Consider the following 27077-nt stretch of genomic DNA (forward strand, 5'->3'; position numbering starts at 1 on the left):
GTGCAGAACTTAAAAAATATATTTCCCTGTTCCTACCTTTCCACTCATTTCCATTCAGTCTCATTTTCATTATAAGCTCTAAGTGTGTCCATCAAAGTTTATTGCCTGAACATACCGTGTGGTTTCAGCCTTTGCCCATGATAATTTGACTTCATGTCTTTCTCTTATCTGCCTAAGAAGCTCAGAAATACCATCAACTCTTCTGAAATACTACCCTTCTGCAATGCTTTCCCTAATCTCCAATATCTGTCTCATGCTCCCAGCCTTCCTAATGCACTACTTTCTGTCTGCCTAAACTCACTATATATACTTCCATTGAAGAACTTATCAATACAGCGAATGCCCAGTTTGTATTGTACTGTTTCTTTAAAATGTAATGGATATCACTATCTCAAATACTCTTCTCAAAGGCTTTTTAGACTTGTGCTCCTTTTCATCATTCAGACCCAGCAACACTTCTTCAGGGATGGCTTTCCTTGACCATCAAATTGAAAGTAGCACTCCTCAACACTCCATCATGTTGCCTGTTTCATTGTCTTCACTGCATTTATAATTTTCTGAAAAGTACTCATTACTTTATATGTCAATCTCCCACAAACTTCATGAGAACAGAAACTTTTGCCTTGTTCATCCCCAGCACCAAGAATAATTCCTATCACATAGTAACTACTTAGTAAAGAATTGTGAATAAATATATGAATCTCAGAAACATCTTTTTATCCCATGCTGATAGGACAGAAGAGAATTATTGGTGTTTGTTGATTGACTGAAGAAATTAATGGATGAATGACTTCTTTGTGAGAAGATAAAAATAACGCAGCAAGACTTAGAGCTGGGTAAGATACATTAATGTTGGGGATTGCAGGGTCAAATGTTTGCCTCTGGTGATAGAAGCAGCCTAGAAAATGAGTCAGGAAGGCCCACTTCCCCATGAGTCATGCATATCCTCTATCAGGCATTCCTGCAAACCAATGGTATTTTAAAATCCACTACTGAGCAACTGTCAATGTCTCAAACATGTGCATCTAAATCCCTGTGACAGAATTTAGAGTGAATTTGTACCTGGCATCAGAAAGTAAAATAGAGGAAGCTGTTAAGGAAATTGACATTTCCATCATCACATTTTTTTTTTGTTGCTGTTGTTAGATGTGTTTAGTTTAAGGTCTTCTGCAAATTCTATTAAATCTAACAGTTTTATCTTTTCTTAGGTATTTACTTGTTCGCCAAGTAAGACTGAGGTAGAATACAAACTAAGCTCTAGTGAGAACAGTTTCTGTTTCTAGTTATCAGTTTTCCCTCATTTACACCTTTGATGCAGTTTATTCTTCTTATGACATTTTCAGTCTTTTCTGAGATAGAGTCATTGACTGATTAGCCATTCTGCTAGAGCAGAGTCCCTCATTTCTGGTTGAAGAACTGTAACTTATATATTTTTTACAGCCCCCCCACCTGTGCCTAAACAAGAACTTTCTAAAAGCAGATCCACACAGCCACTGGCTAGGTTACAATGACACAACAGTGATGCTGGACTCCAAAAGACCCTAGGAGGGAAGCTTGTTGGGTGACTAACAATTTAGATTGAAAGAGGCTGGATATGGTTGTAAATGGAGAGATCCTGAAACAAAATACATTCAATAGAAATGATTTCACTGTGGTATCACTAAATTCATTCATTAAAAAAAAATGAATGTCTACCTTCCTTCATTTCTTCCTTTCTTTTTTTTTTTTTCAGTCAGTCTGGTGACAGCTGTGGTCCATATGAGGAGGGTATTGAAATGCAATAAGATGACAGTTCAGTGAGGTTTCTCACTGCCTGAGAAGGGACGGGAAAGATGGAAAGGGGAAAAGCTAGAATAAACTTTTTATTGTTGGATCGGAATTGGAGATATTGATGTGAATTCTCCACCCTGAGATCCTAAGATCACTGACATCCTAGTGGCCATGAGTACAGCTAGTGTCCAGATCTTGGTTTCTAAATATCATTTCTCTATTGAAAGGAACCAGGTCTCATCAGAGAAATGGCAGATTCCCAGGACTAGGTCAGGAAAATCACAAGATAGCCTGGAGCACTTTGTCCTACCAGAAAGTAAGAAAATGCTCAAAGATTGATGAGGACATGTCAAAAGGATGCAAAGACAGATTGAAGGGGCTCCCACTGGCTAAAATCAGGGAAAATTTGAGCCTCAAAATTAATAAAGATATTAAGAGATTATAACTCACTAAATTAAACTGGAATCTACAAGTCCATACTAATATAAACAAATAGTTGTATGAATAAAAGGGGGGGATTTTTTCCATACAAAAAAATGCAAACTAACAACTATAAAAGAAATTGTGTAATTAGAAAATCTCCATTTCATGGTAATAATCATACTAATAATTAACTCAGCCAAGGCATATCAGTGGTGCTAAAACCAGTGGTAAAAGTGAGAAGAATAGGATTTTAATTAGTCTCAAGTTACCTCTCTACAAAACACTGTTAATTACAAGGGGGAGGAAAGTTACTCTGTAGAGGCAATAATGCCAGGCAGGTACCATCTTAATGAAGTAACCAGAGTTAGCACCACCAGTAATGAAACAAATCTGTGTCACAAGCCATGCAGTAGGATGCAGACAGAAGAATAAAATATCACATATGTGATAATCTGGTCAAGAAAGAAGAAATGCATACCTTAGTCAAATCATAAACAAATACTAGAGAAACCCCATTCCACAAAATAACTGGCTTGTAAGCACTGAAAATTAATGTCAAGGCCACATTAGGGCCCTGTCCCAGTTGAGAGGAGATCAGAGAGCTGACAGCTGGTGCCCTGCAATCCTGGATATGCATCCTTTTACTTCAAAGGACATAAACGGGAAAATTAGAAACTTGAAAGAAGCCTCTAGGCAAAGGATATATGGGAGTACTATGCACTACTCTTTCAACTCCTCTGTAAATTTGAAATTGCTTCTGTATCTTTCATATAGGATATATAGTTTCTCCTGATGTTCTGATCCCTTATACAACACATAGTTATTGGATATATGATAGGTGGCCATTAATACCATAGTTCTAAGCAAAGGGAATGTATCAAAACTGTTACCATGTCTTAAGGCATACCTTACCTAGCACCCTTCCCCACTTCTCATCTTGTTTTATTTCGCTTTACCCACCCTTGTCTCCTTTCCAGATCATTCTTTATGTAAAAGGACCTCTGTGGATACTGTTCCTTAGCCTGGAACATTCTTTTCCCTGTCTTTTCACATGGCTTGTCCTCATCTTTCAGTTCCTTCAGTTCTCAGACCACCTTTTCAGAGGTCTTTTCTAACTACACTATCTGTTGAAAATAACCAGCAACAGATTTCTATCATATCACCCCATGTATGACTCCCACAGAAATGATCACTCTATTGTTTATTCAGGTGTTTGTTTTCTGACTCACTATCCTTTAAGTTCTATAAGGACAGCACTTCTGTATTTTGTTTACAGCTCTATCTCCAGAGCCTAGCACAAAGCTTGATAATCAGGAGAGGTTCAATAAACATTTGCTGAATTAATCAAAATCTGCATCCTCTTGCTTGGGATCTGATGTTCTTTCTGTGCATTTCTTTCATTCAACTGGCTGTCTCCATACCTAATTTTATGCTCAGTGCATGACTGTTAAATGAATGAATGAATGAATGAATGAATAAACAGATAAATGAAGGAAGGTGGGCGTGAAATGAAGAGGTAGTGTTTAACTTGAAGAAATTATTGCACAGTTATAACTTTAGTCAATTAAGAACTCAAAATTTAGGGTATTTTGTGACAAATCTTAGGGCAAATGCTGCCCCTTATTTTTCCTCATATTATCCCATATGAGTGATATACAACACTCTGTTGAAGGAAAAAGAATGTCAGGAAAATGTTCCTCTTCTTTCAGTTACCTTAAGGTTCAGAGAGACAAAAATATCATAACTTTAAAGTTCTGAAAACTTCAATATCTCACTTTTAAAAAGAGGCCAGGATGTCTAAAGCATCTGAAGAAAAGACTGAGAATGTATTTTTTATTTTGTTCAGTACTTCTACAATGAAGAATAAGTTCCCAGGGCTTGACAGAACATATTTTAGCAAAAGAAACAAAAGTGATTTTGTAAAGTATAAAAAAAATCTAGATCAACATATTATCCAGAATTTGAAATATTCATGCTCTTTATAAAATATGTCAGCACACAAAACACACCACCAGGTGTGGACCTGCCCACCAGAAAGACAAGATCCAGCCTCATCCACAAGAACATAGGCATTAGTCCCCTCAACCAGGAAGCGTACACAACCCACTGAACCAACCTTAGCCACTGGGGACAGACACCAAAAACAATGGAAACTACGAACCTGCAGCCTACGAAAAGGAGACCCTAAACACAGTAAGTTAAGCAAAATGAGAAGACAGAGAAACACACAGCAGATGAAGGAGCAAGGAAAAAAACCACCAGACCTAACAAATGAAGAGGAAATAGGCAGTCTACCTGAAAAAGAATTCAGAATAATGATAGCAAAGATGATCCAAAAACTTGGAAATAAAATGGAGAAAATACAAGAAACGTTTAACAAGGACCTAGAAGAACTAAAGAGCAAACGAACAGAGATGAACAACACAATAAATGAAATTAAAAATTCTCTAGAAGGGATCAATAGCAGAATAACTGAGGCAGAAGAACAGATAAGTGACCTGGAAGATAAAATAGTGGAAATAACTACTGCAGAGCAGAATAAAGAAAAAAGAATGAAAAGAATTGAGGACCATCTCAGAGACCTCTGGGACAACATTAAATGCATTAACATTCGAATTACAGGGGTCCCAGAAGAAGAAGAGAAAAAGAAAGGGACTGAGAAAATATTTGAAGAGATTATAGTTGAAAACTTCCCTAATATGGGAAAGGAAATAGTCAATCAAGTCCAAGAAGCACAGAGTCCTATACAGGATAAATCCAAGGAGAAACACGCCAAGACACATATTAATCAAACTATCAAAAATTAAATACAAAGAAAACATATTAAAAGCAGCAAGGGAAAAACAACAAGTAACACATAAGGGAATCCCAATAAGGTTAATAGCTGATCTTTCAGCAGAAACTCTGCAAGCCAGAACACAGTGGCAGGACATATTTAAAGTGATGAAAGAGTAAAACCTACAACCAAGATTACTCTACCCAGCAAGGATCTCATTGAGATTTGGCGGAGAAATTAAAACCTTTACAGACAAGCAAAAGCTAAGAGAATTCATCAACACCAAACCAGCTTTACAACAAATGCTAAAGCAACTTCTCTAGGCAGGAAATACAAGAGAAGGAAAAGACCTACAATAATAAACCCAAAACAATTAAGAAAATAGGAATTGAAACATATATATCGATAATCACCTTAAATGGAAATGGATTAAATGCTTCAACCAAAAGACATAGACAGGCTGAATGGATACCGAAACAAGACCCGTATATTTGCTGTCTCCAAGAGACCCACTTCAGACCTAGGGACACATACAGACTGAAAGTGCAGGGATGGAAAAAGATATTCCATGCAAATGGAAATCAAAAGAAAGCTGGAGTAGCAATTCTCATATCAGACAAAACAGACTTTAAAACAAAGACTATTACAAGAGACAAAGGAGGACACTATATAATAATCAAGGGATCAATCCAAGAAGAAGATATAACAATTGTAAATATTTATGCATCCAACATAGGAGCTCTTCATTACATAAGGCAAATACTAACAGCCATAAACGGGAAATCGACAGTAACACAATCATACTAGGGGACTTTAACACCCCACTTCCACCAACGGTCAGATCATCCAAAATGAAAATAAATAAGGAAACACAAGCTTTAAATGATACATTAAACAAGATGGACTTCATTGATATTTATAGGATATTCCATCCAAAAACAACGGAATACACATTCTTCACAAGTGCTCATGGAACATTCTCCAGGATAGATCATATCTTAGGCCACAAATCAAGCGTTGGTAAATTTAAGAAAATTAAAATCGTATCAAATATCTTTTCTGACCACAACACTATGAGACTAGATATCAATTACAGGAAAAAATCTGTAAGAAATACAAACACACGGAGGCTAAACAACACACTACTTAATAACCAAGAGATCACTGAAGAAATCAAAGAGGAAATCAAAAAATACCTAGAAACAAATGACAATGAAAACACAACGACCCAAAACCTATGGGATGCAGCAAAAGCAGTTCTAAGAGGGAAATTTATAGCTATACAAGCCTACCTTAAGAAACAAGAAAAATCTCAAATAAACAACCTAACCTTACACCTAAAACAATTAGAGAAAGAAGAACAAAAACACCCCAAAGTTAGCAAAAGCAAAGAAATCATAAAGATCATATCAGAAATAAATGAAAAAGAAATGAAGGAAATGATAGCAAAGATCAATAAAACTAAAAGCTGGTTCTTTGAGAAGAGAAACAAAATTGATAAACCATTAGCCAGACATATCAAGAAAAAAAGGGAGAAGACTCAAATCAATAGAATTAGAAATGCAAATGGAGAAGTAACAACTGACACTGCAGAAATACAAAGGATCATGAGAGATTACTACAAGCAACTCTATGCCAATAAAATGGACATCTTGGAAGAAATGAACAAATTCTTAGAAATGCACAACCTTCCAAGATTGAACCAGGGAGAAATAGAAAATATGAACAGACCAATCATAAGCAATGAAATTGAAACTGTGATTAAAAATCTTCCAACAAACAAAAGCCCAGGACCAGATGGCTTCACAGGTGAATTCTATCAAACATTTAGAGAAGAGCTAACACCTATCCTTCTCAAACTCTTCCAAAATATAGCAGAGGGAGGAACACTCCTATACTCATTCTACGAGGCCACCATCACCCTGATACCAAAATCAGACAAAGATGTCACAAAGAAAGAAAACTACAGGCCAATAGCACTGATGAACATAGATGCAAAAATCCTCAACAAAATACTAGCAAACAGAATCCAACAGCAAATTAAAAGGATCATACACCATGATCAAGTGGAGTTTATCCCAGAAATGCAAGGATTCTTCAATATACGCAAATCAATCAATGTGATCCACCATATTAACAAACTGAAGAATAAAAACAATATGATCATCTCAATAGATGCAGAGAAAGCTTTTGACAAAATTCAACACCCATTTTTGATAAAAACCCTCCAGAAAGTAGGCATAGAGGGAACTTTCCTCAACATAATAAAGGCCATATATGACAAACCAACAAACAAACAGCCAACATTGTCCTGAATGGTGAAAAACTGAAACCATTTCCATTAAGATCAGGAACAAGACAAGGTTGCCCACTCTCACCACTATTATTCAACATAGTTTTGGAAGTTTTGGTCACAGCAATCAGAGAAGAAAAAGAAATAAAGGAATCCAAATTGGAAAAGAAGAAGTAAAGTTGTCACTGTTTACAGATGACATGATACTGTACATAGAGAATCCTAAAGTAGCCACCAGAAAATGACTAGAGCTAATCAATGAATTTGGTAAAGTAGCAGGATACAAAATTAATGCACAGAAATCTCTTGCCTTCCTATACACTAATGATGAAAAATCTGAAAGAGAAATTAAGAAAACACTCCCATTTACCATTGCAACAAAAAGAATAAAATATCTAGGAATAAACCTACCTAAGGAGACAAAAGACCTGTATGCAGAAAATTATAAGACACTGATGAAAGAAATTAAAGATGATACAAATAGATGGAGAGATATACCATGTTCTTGGATGGGAAGAATCAACATTGTGAAAATGACTCTACTACCCAAAGCAATCTACGGATTCAGTGCAATCCCTGTCAAACTACCACTGGCATTTTTCACAGAACTAGAACAAAAAATTTCGCAATTTGTATGGAAACACAAAAGACCCCGAATAGCCAAAGCAATCTTGAGAACGAAAAACGGAGCTGGAGGAATCAGGCCCCCTGACTTCAGACTATACTACAAAGCTACAGTAATCAAGACAGTATGGTACTGGCACAAAAACAGAAAGATAGACCAATGGAACAGGATAGAAAGCCCAGAGATAAACCCACGCACATACGGACACCTTATCTTTGATAAAGGTGGCAGGAATATACAGTGGAGAAAGGACAGCCTCTTCAATAAATGGTGCTGGGAAAACTGGACAGGTACATGTAAAAGTATGAGATTAGATCACTCCCTAACACCATACACAAAAATAAGCTCAAAATGGATTAAAGACCTAAATGTAAGGCCAGAAACTATCAAACTCTTAGAGGAAAACATAGGCAGAACACTCTATGACATAAATCACAGCAAGATCCTTTCTGACCCACCTCCTAGAGAAATGGAAGTAAAAACAAAAATAAACAAATGGGACCTAATGAAACTTCAAAGCTTTTGCACAGCAAAGGGAACCATAATCAAGACCAAAAGACAGCCCTCAGAATGGGAGAAAATATTTGCAGATGAAGCAACTGACAAAGGATTAATCTCCAAAATTTACAAGCAGCTCATGCAGCTCAATAACAAAAAAACAAACAACCCAATCCAAAAATGGGCAGAAGACCTAAATAGACATTTCTCCAAAGAAGATATACAGAATGCCAACAAACACATGAAAGAATGCTCAACATCATTAATCATTAGAGAAATGCAAATCGACACTACAATGAGATATCATCTCACACCAGTCAGAATGGCCATCATGAAAAAATCTAGAAACAATAAGTGCTGGAGAGGCTGTGGAGAAAAGGGAACCCTCTTGCACTGCTGGTGGGAATGTGAATTGGTTCAGCCACTATGGAGAACAGTATGGAGGTTCCTTAAAAAACTACAAATAGAATTACCATATGACCCAGCAATCCCACTAGTGGGCATACACCCTGAGAAAACCAAAATTCAAAAAGAGTCATGTACCAAAATGTTCATTGCAGCTCTATTTACAATAGCCCGGAGATGGAAACAACCTAAGCACCCATCATCGGATGAATGGATAAAGAAGATGTGGCACATATGTACAATGGAATATTACTCAGCCTTAAAAAGAAATGAAATTGAGCTATTTGTAATGAGATGGATAGACCTAGAGTCTGTCATTCAGAGTGAAGTAAGTCAGAAAGAAAAAGACAAATACCATATGCTAACACATATATATGGAATTTAAGGGGAAAAAAATGTCATGAAGAACCTAGGGGTAAGATAGGAATGAAGACGCAGACGTACTGGAGAACGGACTTGAGGATATGGGGAGGGGGAAGGGTGAGCTTTGACAGGGTGAGAGAGAGTCATGGACATATACACACTAACAAACGTAGTAAGGTAGATAGCTAGGGGGAAGCAGCCGCAAGGCACAGGATATTAGCTCGGTGCTTTGTGACAGCCTGGAGGGGTGGGATAGGGAGAGTGGGAGGGAGGGAGACGCAAGAGGGAAGACATATGGGAACATATGTATATGTATAACTGATTCACTTTGTTATAAAGCAGAAACTAACACACCATTGTAAAGCAATTATACCCCAATAAATATGTTTAAAAAAAAAAAAAAAAAAAAAGACAGTATGGTACTGGCACAAAAACAGAAATATAGATCAATGGAACAGGATCAAAAGCCCCGAGATCAACCCACACACATGGTTACCTTATCTTTGATAAAGGAGGCAAGAATATACAGTGGAGAAAAGACAGCCTCTTCAATAAGTGGTGCTGGGAAAACTGGACAGCTACATGTAAAAGAATGAAATTAGAACACTCCCTAACACCATACACAAAAATAAACTCAAGATGGATTAAAGACCTAAATATAAGGCCAGACACCATCAAACTCTTAGAGGAAAACATAGGCAGTACACTCTGTGCCATAATTCACAGCAAGATCCTTTTTGATCTACCTCCTACAGAAATGGAAATAAAAACAAAAAGCAACAAATGGGACCTAATGAAACTTCAAAGCTTTTGCACAGCAAAGGAAACCATAAACAAGATCAAAAGACAACCAACAGAATGGGAGAAAATATTTGCAAATGAAGCAACTGATAAAGGATTAGTCTCCAAAATATACAAGCAGCTCATGCAGCTCAATATCAAAAAAACAAACAACCCAATCCAAAAATGGGCAGAAGACCTAAAGAGACATTTCTCCAAAGAAGATATATAGATTGCCAACAAACACATGAAAGGATGCTCAACATCACTAATCATTAGAGAAATGCAAATCAACACTACAATGAGATAGCAACTCACACCAGTCAGAGTGGCCATCATCAAAAAATCTACAAACAATAAATGCTGGAGAGGGTGTGGAGAAAAGGGAACCCTCTTGCACTGTTGGTGGGAATGTAAATTGATACAGCCACTATGGAGAACAGTATGGAGGTTCCTTAAAAAACTACAAATAGAACTACCATACGACCCAGCAATCCCACTACTGCACATATGCCCTGAGAAAACCATAATTCAAAAAGAATCATGTACCAAAATGTTCATTGCTGCTCTATTTACAATAGCCAGGAGATGGAAGCAACCTAAGTGTCCATCAACAGATGAATGGATAAAGAAGATGTGGCACATATATACAATGGAATATTACTCAGCCATAAAAAGAAACGAAAGTGAGTTATTTGTAGTGAGGTGGATGGACCTAGAGTCTGTCACACAGAGTGAAGTAAGTCAGAAAGAGAGAAACAAATACTGTATGCTAACATATATATATGGAATCTAGGAAAAAAAAAAAAAAGGTCATGAAGATCCTAGGGGCAAGATGGGAATAAAGATGCAGACCTATTAGAGAATGGACTTGAGGATATGGGGAGGGCAAAGGTAAGCTGCGACAAAGTGAGAGAGTAGCATGGACATATATACACTACCAAACGTAAAATAGATAGCTAGTGGGAAGCAGCCGCATAGCACAGAGAGATCACCTTGGTGCTTTGTGACCACCTAGAGGGGTGGGATAGGGAGGGTGGGAGGGAGGGAGACGCAAGAGGGAAGAGATATGGGGACACGTGTATATGTATAACTGATTCACTTTGTTATAAAGCAGAAACTGACACACCATTGTAAAGCAATTATACTCAAAGGTGTTTAAACGAAAAGAAAGAAAATATGTCAGCAAACATGTATAGTAGATTAAGACGTCACTCAATAATTTGAGAAGTTAATATGTTGTAGACATCATGTAGGTGCTTTGGATATGGGAGAGGGTATGGAAGAGACATGACAAAATGCCCCGAGTTTCTGGATCCAACTTCTGTGAGCTTATGTGTGTGCGTGTGTGTGTGTGTGCGTGTGTGTGTGTGTGCGTGTAGTTTGTTTGAAATGGGTTCCCAGCACTGATACTTTGAAACCATCATAAGACAGCCTGGGTTATTACCTGATTTTCATGGCTTGGGGTGGGAGTGTCATCTTGTGACAAATAAAATGTCCTAATATTTTTCCAGCGAGTTTTTCCCTAGAAGCTAAGGTTCCCAACTACAGAGTGAAAAGGTCTTAAGCTCAATATCATAGAGGTAAACTTGGTCACCTGCACTGGCGTTTGGAGATCACATCACTGAGGGTAGGTACAGTATAGACAGAGCATTGTAACCATCCCCCACGTCTCTACAGCCCTTTAGATCTTACTCTCTTTCAATCTTCACAGCATTTTGAACAGGAGGTAGAACAGAAAAGATGGCAGAAAGGTCAAGGTTTTACTGTGGTTTGCCCACTGTGTAAGTGGGCATTTCCAGGACTCTAACATAGGCCAGTCTACGTGGGAGTGTGGATACTATTACATTCCAATTTTAGAGATTAGGAAACTGAGGCACAGAGGGGTCAACAGGTCCAAGCCACTAAGTGGTGGAACTGGGTTAACAGGTATGCAATGACTGTTAAAAGGCCAGTATGAATCATTTAAGCAAATTTTTAAACATCAATTCCAGAGACCTGTGCCCAGATTCTCAGTATTTTCCTCTTGCTGTATTTTCTAGCAACTCTAAAAGTGAAACAGTAACTCATTTAATTCCCAGCCTGTGCCTCACTGTAGTAACAAGTTGCCCCTGCTATGTGCATGGCTCTCTCTTCATCTGCTTTAATCTCCTACTTTTCACACATAACTTTAAAAAACTGAAAGAATAAGCATGACTTTTGTTAGTAGAAGGTGGTTATATGAGCCTCAAAATGAGACACGGCAGCTGGATTTGGACTTGGAGAGGTGCCCGAGCCTGCAGGGAGCAAGCACCAGCAACGTGTGCCTGAATTGCATCATTTTGTGAAATGTGCAATCACTCCCTTCACACCGACAACAGGGATATTCTTAGCATGTGGATTTTGTCTTTTATGTAAAGTGGGGAAAGTGCACTTTATCTGCAACTAAAGCTGCAGTGATCACAGTGTTAGAACACAGCCCTTTTGTTTTACCCAAGAACCAGCTGCTCCCCACAGAGGGGCCAGTGTGCGGGGTCAGCATTTGTCTATTTTTATATTTTTTAATTGACGTATAGTTGACTTACAATATTATATTAGTTTCAGGTGTACCACATAGTGATTTGATAGCTTTATAGATTATACTCCATATAAAGTTATGATAAAATATTGGCTATGTCCCCTATGCTGTACATCTGTACATTACATCCTTGTATCTTACTTATTTTATACCTAGTAGTTTGTGCCACTTAATCCCCTACCTTGTCTTGCCCCTCACCCTCACCCTACTGATAACCACTAGTTTGTTAGCATTTTGGATTAGAAGTCAGGAGACCCTGGACCCCTGACCTGCAGTGACCACCACAGGTCTCTATGTCCTTGGTTATCAGTTTCCTCATCTGTAAAATGAGTAATTCAGACTCTGTTGTTTCCTGAGGCCTATTGGTGGTTTTGGGAAGGTCTTAACTCACCTTAGATCACAAATGCACTTAAGTGCCCAACTTTATGTATACTCCTAATTTTCATTATAGTCGCTACATTACTGTTCTCAAAAATATATTTCTAAAATGTATAAAGAATTAAGTAGTTTTGCATATATATTAAATTATATATTATATATATTTGTATATTTATACTAAATTAAGTGCCCCAAATATCATGTATATATTTATATTTGATGTCATACCATATACGATATTTTTGGCATTTAATTTCAGATTTTTTTTGTTGAAATGATCCTATCAAAGGCTATACCAGGAACCTTTCTTTGTGCTCAGCTTCCCAACATCAGGTAGCACGTTGCTTTGTTTATCTTATAATAAATTGTCACTACTCCTGACTCAATATATCATTAATAAGAACTTTACTAGAAATTAAATTCCTTAATGAAGCATTTTCACTTTTTTCTTATGAGTTAATTTTCTACGTGTGTTTGAAATATGGTTATGGATTTTGTTCATTTAGTGGAATCTAATGATTAAGGATAGTTTCACAGGGTGGAAGGAGAGGTGGTTCTAACCCAGAAAAAGCTCAGGTTTAATACGTGTACTGATGATTTTTTAAGTGATCAATCAAGCTCCATTTTCATTCTTACCTTCTTAGATGTTTTCTTTCTTTTTTTGCCAACTTTCTGATGAAGGTGGTGCTGAAGTAACATGCACATTGATGAAGATTTCCATGCACTGATGTCTTTGAGATTTAAAACCTTGGTCAGCAACAAAAAATCCCCAAATCAAGTTGTCCTTGCACTTGCATTACGGATTTATTAAAGAAGTACCCATTGAAAAATAGTGAGATAAATGCTCCACTACCAATCTTTTGAGAAACAGATAAGCTTTAGCTTTCTAGAACTTCAGATTCAAATATTTTGTCCTGATCTTTATCTAACAAAGGTGGGAAAAGATGGAAAGAGACAGTGCCTTAAAAAGAGGGTGAGGAAGTAGAATCGGGAATATGTTTGTCAGAAGAATGAGTTTTACCTTTGTTAAAATGATCTCTTCAAATTTGAAGAGTGAGGGAAATAGTTGCCTAAGTATATACACCTCTAAAATACTCACTGAAAGGTAATATTGCCAGGGGTGCCCATGTGACTGCCATAGTCTTAAGTCTACAATGCCAGATGACAGTGTATCAGCAAGGATTCAATCAGAGAAACAGAACTGTAGATCAGATATATATGGATTTAGTACCTATTTGGCCATAAGTAACTGTGGAAGCTGAGTACTTAGCTTCTCTAAGGCTGTTATCCCATTTCTGATGCTGGAGCTGGTATCTGCTGGACAGAAGTTGGGTCTGGGGGAGGAAAGCTGATGCAAAGTGGGTGGGAGTGAGAACAAGCTGGAACCTACAAGGATGGACAGAAACCCTCATCAGTTCTTGTTGCCTCTGACCATAATGAGTAGGGTGTCCTATGGAAGCTGGACCTTTCATCATGGAGCTGAACACATACCTGGCCCAGGGGTCAAAGAAGCTGAAGGAAAAACCAGGGAAACTGAATCGATAGCTGACCCAGCTGGTGGCTCAGGCCAAGGAGGTGAGCTGACAGTTGAGTGGTGACAATGTGTGTCACCATCCACAGAAGGGCTACAGCTCCACTTCACCCTCCTGGTCTCCCACGAGGATCTCTCTCTGGCCCTCCCTGACCACACACCTGCATAGAAGGGGATTCCAGGAAATGCGGTTCCACCAGGCCACATCAGCACATACAAAGCCAACAGGGGCAACTACTGCCTAATTTTTGGACTGGAAATTTTTCAAGAAGTTCAAACATTTAAATCAACTTGAGATAAGGCATACATTTCCTTCACCATGAGTCTATTTTGTTTCCTCCAACCTCAAAAATAAGATTTACGCTCGGATCCCTCAGCTGGAATAATAAAGTCCATGTAAATTATATTACCAGATGGTGTCAGTTCCCTAGGTGAAGTTACACAATAGGGGAAGAGTTTACTTATATACTCAGATTAAATGCCTTTGACCTCTCATCCCACTGATTTGGGGAAGTCCACACTTCATTTCTCATTCCCAGGATCTAGTAGCTTTGGCGTGCTGATGGTCATAATAGAAAGGAAGGTGAGACTTCATTCTCCATTGCTGCTGCTACTACCTCTGTGTGTCATTCTTCCCAGCTGGGAGGGCCAGCAGTCTAAAGATGTAACAGAGATTGTACAGAGGATCTCCTTCTTTCAACCACACTCATGGTACCTGAGTAACTGGGTCAGAAAGGGAACAAGTGTAACTCACCTGTTATATGACCTGACATAAAAACTTACAGGTTGGTGCTGTGTCTGGGACACCAGCCCTAATTCCTCTTTTCATTACAGTTATCTCCCTTTAGGGATTCGTAGGTCTCAGTCATAGCTCCAGGTCCTTCAGACATGGTTTAAAAACATGGAAACTCAATGGGAAGGAGTCTAGATCATTATCTTTCCACTCTCAGCAAGCCTCTGGGCTCCCTATGCAAACGTGTCCATTTTTTCACCAAACTATAAGGTGGGAAAAAGAGAAAATTTACCCCAAGATAAATGGACAACACTATCTCTAGAAATGGAAAGAAGCAAGCAGTTTTTATGTGCAAGCTCTCTTATTTAAATACATACATACATACTTAGAAATTAAAGTTCTACCTCACTGGACATCATGCTTCAAATGATACCAGGTAAAGAAAAAAAGGCATCACTTGTAAAGGTTATTTTGTTAGTAATTCCAGCTGAGCGTTTTGTAGTTAAGGTTTACTGCAAGCAAGAAAGATTGAACTGGGATGAAAATTACTAATTGCATGCAGGAATTATAAAATAGCTTTCTGTTAGCACATATATAACACACCCTCACCTATCATTATCGGATATGGGCACTGCCAGAGATATGTAAATTTAACATGACAAACAACAGATGGAGAGAAACATCACCCCACCTAGGCTCTCCTGGTGTGAACCTTGGTTCATTAAGGGGGAAATTAAGGGTCATAAACAAATTGGTAGCACAGTACCAGGTTGTGCTAAAGATTCGAAGGAAGGAAGAGAGGGAGGGAGGGAGGAAGGAAGGGGAGAAGGAAGGTACGGAGGGAGGGGGGAAGGGACAGAGGGAAGAAGGGAGGGAGGGAGGAAGGAAGGGGGGAAGGAAGGGAGCGGGAAGGAGTTATTAAATCACCAGTGTACTGTCATAAGGAAAGACATAAAGGAATTATGTAGAATTAGAATTTAGATGACATAGGGGAGGTAGATTTTTTTTTTTCTGCGGTACGCGGCCCTCTCACTGTTGTGGCCTCTCCCATTGCAGAGCACAGGCTCCGGACGCGCAGGCTCAGCGGCCATGGCTCACGGGCCCAGCCGCTCCGCGGCATGTGGGATCTTCCCGGACCGGGGCACGAACCCGTGTCCCCTGCATTGGCAGGCGGACTCTCAACCACTGCGCCACCAGGGAAGCCCTGGGGTGGTAGATATTGAATGAAGAAAATTGAAATAATATTTCCCCTTGGAAAATTCTTACCTATTTGGGGGGCTATTCTTAGAATGTAAAGAATTAAAGTGGCCTCAGGGATAGTAAAGAAGAAAGGAAAAGCTGGGTTTTATTTTAAAATTTGTCCAGTCAATGGACAGAAAACTGGGAGATGTGATTAAAAAAGTTACTTTATAGTCTTACCTTGTCACTTATTTTTCCAGACAGTGTGGAGACTGTGGGGCAATCTTTTGTGCATTTAAAATTTTCCTATTTTCGATCAAATCATATTTTGTAAAATTCCTATCCAATTCTTTTTATTTTCTTTTGTTTCAGCAAAAAAAAAAATATTTGTAGCAACTTAGTATGTTGAAAATTAGCTTAGAAAATGTTGCTATAACTTATTACTTATGGTACTTTTGCTGTTACTTATTATACTTGTTTAGTAGTTTATTTCACTACCTTTGGGATTATTGAAGAAATTCTCCCTGTACTTTCAAATATAATGTGGCACTGTCTTTCTATCACCACTGGCAATTCAAGAAGAAACAATGATTCAAGCAAACATTAAAAGTGGTTTGAATATAGTAGAAGCATAAATAAGTGATTATGGGGGCTTCCCTGGTGGTGCAGTGGTTGAGAGTCCGCCTGCCGATGCAGGGGACACGGGTTCGTGCCCCGGTCTGGGAAGATCCCACATGCCGCGGAGCGGCTGGGCCCGTGAGCCATGGCCGCTGAGCCTGCGTCCGGAGCCTGTGCTCCGCAATGGGAGAGGCCATAACAGTGAGAGGCCCGCGTACCACCAAAAAAAAAAAAGTGATTATAAAGAAAAAGTGATTATGACTGTTCCTCACACATATCTGTGGAAATTTCTTTGGAATTGTAAATGAATTTAAGAGGAATCTTATATTCTCTTGTTTATTTAAATAAAACTGCTATAACTAATAAATCATTGCTCTTCAAATTATAATTCTTTAGTAATCTTTGGGTCTTGAGACTCTGATAATCTACACCATAATGGTTATGAAATACAGTAATTTTTATTAAGTTTGAGGAAATAAATAGAGAGCCTAACAAGTGACAATGGGAGAAAAAAAATCGAATCAAAATTATGACTATAGCTAATATTGCACTGAGTTCAGGAACTGTAGCAAAAAACAGCAAAGTCACTGGGAGGCAGGGAGATGTTCCTCCTCCACAGCCCAATCTATCAGGTTTAGAATTAACAAGTTTATTTTCTTTATATTTTCCACTAGAAACTGGGTATGGTAGGGAGCATATTTGATTGTGAACATTTGTGCATCAACAAAGTGCAAAAAGTCTCTTTAGTTAACACATTCAGTAAATATTTATAAAGAATGTACTTTGCACTGGATGCTATGTCAAAGAATACAAGGAAGACAGCGTGCCCACACTCACGGTGTCTGCACATTTAGTGGTGAAGACAGATATGTAGATGGTCAGTCACAGTGCTCTGGAGAGATATGGTAAGTGCAGATGGAGCAGCTGTGGGATGTCATAGCATCACTGAGGAAGGGCACCTAACTCAGGTTAGGGATTCAAGGAAAGCTTCCAGGAGGAAGAAATACCTATACTGAGACCTTAAGGAAGAAGAGGAAGTAGGTGGTTAGGAAAATGTGTTCCAGACATAAGGACTAGCCAGAGATAAAAGAAAGCAGTGTACACTGGAAGAAGTGAAAGAAATTTATAGCCAGAGCTTCTACAGTGAGAGTGAAAAGTGTTGAGGAATTAGACCAGTGAGGTACATGGTAGTCAGAACACAAAAAACCTGGTAAGTCCTGTAATGGAGTTTGGGCTTCACTGAAGTGTTTCAGCAATAATAAGAAAAAACTAAAACAACTAACATTTATATAGCACTTACATAGTATGCATTTCATGTGGTTAATTTCATAGTAATCCCATAAGGTTATCATTATTATTATCCTTATTTTACAAAAACAAAATTGATGCATAGAGAGGTTAAGTAACTTTCCCAAGGTCATAAATGACAGAGCCAGGATCAAACCCAGGCAGTCTGGCTCCATGCCTTAAACCCTATAGTACTACAGCAGGAACAGGGATTGGCATGTTCAGATATTCATTTTTAAACGTTTACCTCGTATTACAGCATGGAGTTCAGATTGTAGGAGTGGACAAGGAAAAAGATTGAATAGAAACCCCTTTAGAAAGCTAGTGGATTGATTCTTGAAAATAGATGCCAGAGACTGAACAACATTAGGGGCAAAAAGGCTGACTACTTGAGAAATATAGACTGTAAAGCCAGTGGGTCCTGGAGATCGATCAGCTGCAAGAAATGAAGAGTAGTCAAATGTGCTGCTCTGGTGTTTGGTTGGCCACCAGATGGCTGGTGGTACCCTTCAATGAAAAGTGGAACACGGAATGTGGAACTGGTTCTTCCCTCCTTCCTTATTTCCTTCCCTCCTTCCTTATTTCCTTTTCATTCTTTCTTTATCACATCTATAATGTTTATTTCGCAGAGAGGTGACAGAGTTGGTTTTGGAATTGTTGAATTCTAGACGCCAGTGAAACCTCTAAATGAAGAAGAAGTACTTGGACTCAAGGATTTGGAGCACAGTGAAGATGTATGGGCTGGGGAGTGAGATTCGAAAACAAGCAGCACGGATATAATAATTTAGTCCATTGACATGAATGAGGTCACGCAAGGAAAGCAGATAGAAAAAACATTGGGACTAGATTGGAATCCTGATGTTCAACACCCCAGTGTGAAAAACTAGAGTATGATGTTGAATTCCATTATTAACAGCTTCTATTTTATCAGCAGGAGTTTTCAACTCATGGAATGGAAGTTGAGTAGACAAAGTTGGGGGGGGAAACATAGTAGGGTAAACTAGACCTAACAACTTTGGCTCCTGAGGGCACATTTTATTTTCCTTTCCCTATTTAAGAATAACATTCGGTGAGGAAGAATAAAAGGTTAACAGGTTAATATCCAGTAATTCTTAAACTTATGAGAAAAGAGCAAAGAAGTGAGTTTTGACAAAATACTTCATATGGCTGAATGTACACACATAAGGGACATAGGGTCAAAAATGACTTAAGTTTAAATCCCAATTTCACCTCTTAGCATCTGAGTGATTTTGTGTAGATAATATCACCTCATGGAGCCACAGTTATCTGTGGTAATGGTAATACTTCCACCACCAAGGAAGGGATGAAGGAGGTAGTGTTTGTAAAATGCTCAATGATTGTTTGTTGCTTTTCTTTGTTTTTCTTTTTCTCTTTTTCAGTGTCACCAATATTGTATTAATTCTGCCTTTTCTGGTACATTGAAAGAAGAATTTTCCTGTCATCATTTGGGAAAAAGAAAACAGGAGTTTACCCTCTCAGGAATGCCATACAGGGTTGTTGAGGGTTAAAAATTGAACCCAGAATACCAGTAAACTTGTAATTTCTTGACTTTATAAAGAAAAACATCATTTTTATTACTTTAGTTGTTGAATTCAGAGGGAACAATGGCTTAATCCTCTTTTTGAAGGAGGGAGGCATGAGGGAAAGGACGATTCACTGGCTAAGATTATTCATCCAGCAAACAATACCTTCTCCATGGTTAGACTTAGGTGTTGACATTTTAATAAGAAGGGAGGGGAAAAAGCACTAAGAGACTTTTTATATAAAACATCTTCCAATGATTTGATTTTGAGTGCTTAAGTGTACTAGTCTATTTAAGGTACAAGAGAGTGAAGCAAAGGAATTTGGCATATTGTAAGAAAGTTTTTGCCACGATGATATGACATTTGTTAACAGTCTCTTATTTAGAGAGTAGAAACACAGGCCCTTCTGAATTGATAAACCTAACTCTCTCTTTTTCAGAGTCAAGAACACAGCTCTCCCTCCATGCCCACAGAACTTGGAAAACAACAATCTACGTATACTCACGATACTCCTAAATTTGATTAGCTCATTTAGCTTGGAGTTACTAACCACTTAGATATATAAGCGGGTACTGAGAACCAGCTCTAAGGCATGAATTCAGTCTCTATACAGCCTAGTGGTTAAGGGCTTGTGCTTCCACATTTGTGAAATGAGAGGAGGGGGAGGTAATATTGCAAATTCACAGGATTATTGGTCAATGAAACACCAAGGTTATTGGTGTTGGTACGGGAATATTTTTGAGACATACCAATGTTGTAATATACATTACTTTGTTCCATTCTATGGAAGAATGGTATTTTTTAATGAAATCTTTAAAAATGTGGTATATTCATTCAGTGGAATACTACTTAGCAATAGCAGCAATAGTAGCACAGGGAGATCAGCTCGGTGCTTTGTGAGCGCCTAGAGGGGTGGGATAGGGAGTGTGGGAGGAAGATGCAAGAGGGAGGGGAAATGGGGATATATGTACATGTATAGCTGATTCACTTTGTTATAAAGCAGAAACTAACACACCATTGTAAAGCAATTATACTCCAATAAAGATGTTTAAAAAAAGAAAAAAATATAGTTGAATATAAAACTGAGCCTACTCCATATTTATTGATCATCAGAAAACGTGGTTCACATTGGCCATTGCTGATGTCTTTGTTTCTACACTGCACAGCACCCTTCATATGTTATCCATAACCCAGTGAGCAAAATTTTAGCTTCTGCAGCACAGTGGGTGAAGCCTGGAATATTCTTCATATATGTGTGTATACCTTGTGTGTATTTACTCGTGATTTTTATACCCAACAAGATGGTCTTCTTTGCTGACTGCCATGGTAAGGTTTTCCTCCTGTGCTAATCTCTGTAGCCAGGTTCTTACCTATCTGCTTACTTTTTATAGCTCTCCACCAGAGCGCACATAAAACAGGAGAAATATTATGTAATTTTAATATAGCTGGAGAGAACAATGAGATTGTTGTCAGTTGGCAACAACCGATGGGACGTTTCTGCCATTCCAAGCCCATGAGTTACTACAATTCACACATGCTTGACACCTTTAACTAGACCTTTTTCATGAGTTTCAGAAAAATCTATTTTAGGTTTGCCACAGTACTGGTTTAAAAAGCAAGATTTTTGTATAATCTAAGTATAATAATGCTCATAATATAAGAAAGACTTGACTTTACTTTAGTATTTTTAATCTCTATTTTTTCCCTAACCAGATCCTCAAACATTTGACTGACTGACAGGTAGTAGGTGTTACCTTCTAATTTGAAAATAAGTTTTAATTTAACTTTCACGTTGTTGAAGAAAAGTATTACTATTCACTCAATAATTAGACTTAATTGGTCTGAGGATTTAAATGCTACCTTGACACCAAATATTTCAAACTGTGTATATTTCACAACTCTAAACGGACTCCTGACACCACAGCTACCAGATATATTTTATCAGCTTGTGGTATACTTCTGTAAGCAAGCAAATTTAAAAGCCCAATTGCTGACACTTAAAAATAAAAATCAAAACCAAAGATAAATATTATGTTTTCTATCCTGATTTCTGGACTACATATGATATTGATTTCTTTTCATGTTAGAGATTGACTATTTATATTGCTTTCTTATTTGTCTTCTAATCAGCATCATCATTAAATGGCTACCAATTAATATGACACCAAAAGCACAAGTAGCAAAAGCAATATTAGACAAATGGGACTACATCAAACTAAAAAGCTTCTGCAAAGCAAACAAAACAACCAACAGAGCGAAAAGGCAACCTACAGAATGAGAGAAAATATTTGCAAAACATATATCTGATAAAGGATTGATATCCAAGTTATGTAAGAAACTCCTACAACTCAATAGCAAAAATGAAATAGTCATTAAAAAATGGGCAAAGGACTTGTATAGACATTTCTTCAAAGAAGAAATACAAATGACCAACAGGTATAAGAAAAGGTGATCAACATCACTAATCATCAGAGAAATACAAATAAAACCACAACGAGATATCACCTCACACCTGTTAGAATGTCTATTTTTAAAGCAAAACAAACAAAACACATATTGGTGAGGATGTGGAGAAATTGAAACTCTTATACATTGTTGGCAGGAATGTAAAATGATGCAGTCACTATGGAAAACAGTATGGAGACTCCTGAAAAAATTAAAATATAGAATTACCCTATGACCCTGCAATCCTGCTTCCGGCTATATATCCAAAAGAACTGAAATAAGGATCTGTAAGAAATACATGCACTCCCTTGTTCATTGCAGCATTATTCACAGTAGCCAAGACATAGAAACAACCTAAATGTCCATTGATGATGAATGGATAAAGAAAGTGTGATATATATATGTGTGTGTATATATATATATATATATATATATATATATATATATATATATATAAAATGTAATATTACTTAGCCTTAGAAAAAGAAGGAAATCCTGCCATATATGACAACACGGATGAACCTGGAGGACATTATGCTAAGTGAAGTAAGCTGGACACAAGGGACAAATATTGTATGATTCTGCTTATATGAAGTCTTTAAAATAGTCAAACTTATAGAAATAGAGAGTAGAATGGTGGTTACTAGGACTGAGGGAAGGGGGGTTGGGGAGTTGCTTCTCAAAGGGTATGGAATTTCAGTCATGTGAGAGGAATAAGTTCTAGAGATCTGCCATACAATATTGTGCCCGTAGTAAACAATACTGCATTGCGGACTTAAGGACGTGTTAAGAGGGTTGACCTCCTGTTAAGTGTTCTTGCCACAGTAAAAACATGAAAAAGAATCTACAAATCATATCCACCATTTATTAAACATCTCTCTTATTTCAAATATTGTTAGACTCGTTATATACATTAAAAATGTCTCACAATGATGTTTTATGAAATAAATTATCGTTTCTATTTTTAAAATGAGGAAGTGAATTCTAAGAAAGTGTGATAAATGTTGCTTTTGCCTGACTGATACAGACCACCCCACCGCAATTCTCATGCCATCTCCCCAAAGATGGGAACATGGCCTATGTTGGGATCATTGTAACATCTACAGGGAGTGATTCTGTAATGAACACATGATTAAACCTGGACCAATTAAATAAATTCTTGCATATTTTTCTGGTTGAAACTAGTGAAGAAGACTTTTCTTCTATTAGGTCATAAAACTAGATTTAAGGGAATCTGATATGGACACCAGGCATATTTCCTGCGACGCAGACAAAGATAAAAATCAAGCTTTGACAGAAGAAATGAGAGAGGAATAACAAAGAATTCCTAATAACTTGAGTGTTTGGATCTAGTCGAGTTTCTCAATTTTGGCACCGGTGGCATTTTGGGCTCAATACTTCCTCCTGGTGGTGGTGAGGGTGCCTACCTCTACCTGGCACTAGATGACAGTAGCACCACTTTCGTGCAGTTGTGACAACAAAAATGTCTTCAGACATTGTCACATTTCTCCTGAGGGACAGTAGGTGGAGGGACAAAATCACCCTCTACTGAGAACTACTAAGTTATAACCAAGATTGCCATCCACCATTATATTTGCCAATATGAAATCTTCCCCATTTGCTAAAACTAATCTGAATTTGTTTTTTGCAAATTATATCCAAAGGAATCTTGAGATAGTAAATGTTACAGCACTGTGCTAAGGGTGATGGGTGTATGCCGTAAGGAAAACAGAAGAATTCACATCAGTGTATGTATGGGAGGGGGCAAAAGAGAGACCAGGATGCAAAGAGCTTTAAGAGTGAATTTTCCAGATTGTTGACCCAGGAAACAGATTTACCCAGGTGTGTTTCCAAAACAAGGTATTCTGAGTTCAGCTATGTTTGGGAAATGTTTGGTTAAGCAAAGCTGCTTTTTTCTTTTTCTTTTTTTTTTTTAGAATAGGATGTTCAGACTTTAGCATGATTTAATATTCACCAATTTCTCAAATTTCTTTGACCAATTTTTTTAACAGCTCCAGTTAACATCTTTCATGACTTACATTCTGCAGAATTCAATGTGATAAATGCAATGGCTACCGACACAAAAGGCAGGCCAAGCCAGGGTAGACAGAACAACGTGAGAGGTAAAGAGTGAAGGGTCCCCTGCCTGTGGAGATGTAGACAGAAACCTGATCACTTTGCAGCTCATAGGCCCCTTGGTTGAGGAGGTTTATCCGCATTTAGAGAGAAGTGGAGAATCACGATGCACCCTCTAGTCTGTAACAGAGAGTTTGGACATTTCCCGCCACAGGCAACCAAAGAGAGCCAATGAGAAGAATAACCTGACCCATGACGACTGTGGGAAATCTCTCTGCCATGTGGAGAATAAATTACAGCAGGGTGAGACTGCAGGTAAGGGAACCTGTTAGGATCGCAACAGAAGTGGTAAGGGTTTCGACTAAATCAGTAGAAATAAAAATGGATGAAAGAGAGTGATTTGAGAAATGCTGATGCAAAAGATTGTACATTGGTATTCTTCCACTTTTCGCTGCCATTTTTAACCACTTTGGTAGGCCATTTTAATTTCAAAGACTACACAGTGTTTTTTCACACCAGTGAGCCAAATCCTATGGGAAGGTAATGAACATAAGTGTGACTCGCTTAGAATCTGGCCTCAGTAGAAGAAAAAATCTCCTTAAGAAATGTTTCTAGGGAGAGCGGCTGAGCACAGTCCCGAGGTGAGGCAGAGCTCTGAGCAGGTGCTACATTATGGCTGACACGCAAAATCTGGTAGAAAGACTGGAGAGAGCGGTGGGCCGCCTGAAGGCAGGCTCCGTGCCCCTGACACGCACCGTGGGTGTAGAGACAGTGCTGCAAAAGCAGGAACGACTCCGTAGGTGCAAGCGTTTGACTCACCGTTGGCCAGTCCTGTGGCAGAGTACCTCAAGATCGGTAAAGAGATTGGGGGAGATGTGCAGAAGCATATGCGGAGACGGTCCACACAGGTCTGAAGTTGGAGTGAGCGCTCTTGGTTACAGCCTCTCAAGGCCAGCAGCCAGCAGGCAATAAGCTTTCTGATTTGTTGGCACCCATCTCCGAGCAGATCCAAGAAGTGATAACCTTTCGGGAGAAGAACCGAGGCAGCAAGTTGTTCAATCACCTGTCAGCTGTCAGCAAAAGTATCCAGGCCCTGGGTTGGGTGGCTATGGCTCCCAAGTCTGGTCCCTAAGTGAAGGCAATGAATGATGCTGCCATGTTTTATACAAACTGACTCCTCAAGGAGTACAAAGATGTGGGTTGGGTCAAAGCTTACTTGAGTATATGGACAGAGCTGCAGGCTTACATTAAAGAGTTCCATACCACTGGACTGGCTTGGAGCAAAACCGGGCCGTGGCAAAAGGACTGAGTGGATTGCCATCTGGTCCCTCTGCTGGATCGGGTCCTACCCCAGCCCCAGGCCCACCTCCCCCTGAGTCCCCAGCAGTTCAGGCTCAGATGAGTCTGCTTCCCGCTCAGCACTGTTTGCACAGGTTAATCAGGGGGAGAGCATCGCACATGCCCTGAAACTTGTATCTGATGACATGAAGACTCAAAAGAACCCTGCCTTGAACGCTCAGAGTGCTCCAGTACGAAGTAGCCCCAAACCATTCTCTGCATCTAAACCAGGAGTCAGCCCATCCCCCAAACCAGTCACAAAGAAGGAGCCAGCTCTACTTGAACTGAAGGGCAAGAAGTGGAGAGTGGAAAATCAGGAGAATGTTTCCAACCTGGTGATAGATGACACAGAGCTGAAACAGGCGGCTTACATATTCAAGTGTGTCAACTCAACATTGCAAATCAAGAGCAAAATTAACTCTACTACAGTAGATAACTGTAAGAAACTTGGTCTGGTGTTCAATGACGTGGTGGGCATTGTGGAGATAATCAATTGTAGGGATGTCAAAGTTCAGGTAATGGGTAAAGTGCTGACCATTTCCATTAACAAAACAGATGGCTGCCACGTATACCTGAGCAAGAATTCCCTAGATTGTGAGATAGTCAGTGCCAAATCTTCTGAGATGAATGTCCTCATTCCTACAGAAGGCGATGACTTCAATGAGCTCCCAGTCCCTGAGCAATTCAAGACCGTATGGAATGGGCAGAAGTTGGTCACCACAGTGACAGAAATTGCTGGATAAGCAAAGTGCCACTGGGTTCTTTGCCCTCTCCCTCACACCGTGGGATAAATCTGTATCAAGATGGTTCTTTTCTAGATTTCCTCTACCTTTCTGCTCTTAAACTGCTTCTCTGCTTTGAGAAGCACAGCTACCTGCCTTCACTGAAATATACCTCAGGCTGAGATCTGGGGTGGGATAGCTGGTCTTTGATCTTCTGCAGGAAGGTGCAGCTTTTCCGTATCAGCTCAACCATACAGCCAATCCATTCTTAAGGAACTGCACATCAGGACAGGTGTGTTTCAGCTTTCAGCCTTTGGGGTTATTTGACCAAAAAATAGTCTTTGGGGAAGAATAAAGCAGTCCCCAGGAATTAACAGATCAGAACGTTCACACAAGTTAATCTTTTTCTAACAATGAGCGTGAAGGTAGCAGAACTTGGTGTGACCCTAGTTGGTTCTTCTAACTTAAACTAATTTTCACTATTGACAAGTGAGGCAAGGGTTGCACAGGACCAAAGGCTGAAGCTTGGCCATCTAGCATTCCAAGCAAAATGATTTCCTATAAGCATTCATTTTCTTCTGCATTCCATCCTGTATCTGCCCGAACCTGAGATAGTAGGTTGTCCTGTGTTAGCTGCTGGGGTGGTGCCCTGCACCCAGGCCAGCTAAAGGAGTCTTGGACCCTTCCTTTCTCTGGGGCCCCTGCCCACCACCTTCCTACAGAGATGAGTTAAAAA

General features: G+C 38.8%; 1 long non-coding RNA gene and 1 pseudogene across 2 annotated transcripts; one reads left to right on the top strand and one right to left on the bottom strand.

The window, feature by feature from the left end:
- Window positions 1-417: 417 nt before the first annotated feature.
- LOC116740219 lies at window positions 418-27077 on the bottom strand. Of its 2 annotated transcripts, none has more exons than XR_004345843.1 (4): window positions 26948-27077; window positions 20186-20188; window positions 7976-7981; window positions 418-429 (listed from the first exon to the last, which is right to left on the bottom strand). It is a non-coding gene; the product is annotated as an uncharacterized LOC116740219 (long non-coding RNA). The 2 variants fall into 2 exon arrangements; XR_004345842.1 differs by having other exon boundaries at window positions 26854-27077.
- Window positions 24954-26629, top strand: LOC116740218 (annotated as a pseudogene).

This window comes from Phocoena sinus, chromosome 15, assembly GCF_008692025.1.
Source record: "Phocoena sinus isolate mPhoSin1 chromosome 15, mPhoSin1.pri, whole genome shotgun sequence".
In the NCBI taxonomy this organism is placed as follows: Eukaryota; Metazoa; Chordata; class Mammalia; order Artiodactyla; family Phocoenidae; genus Phocoena; species Phocoena sinus.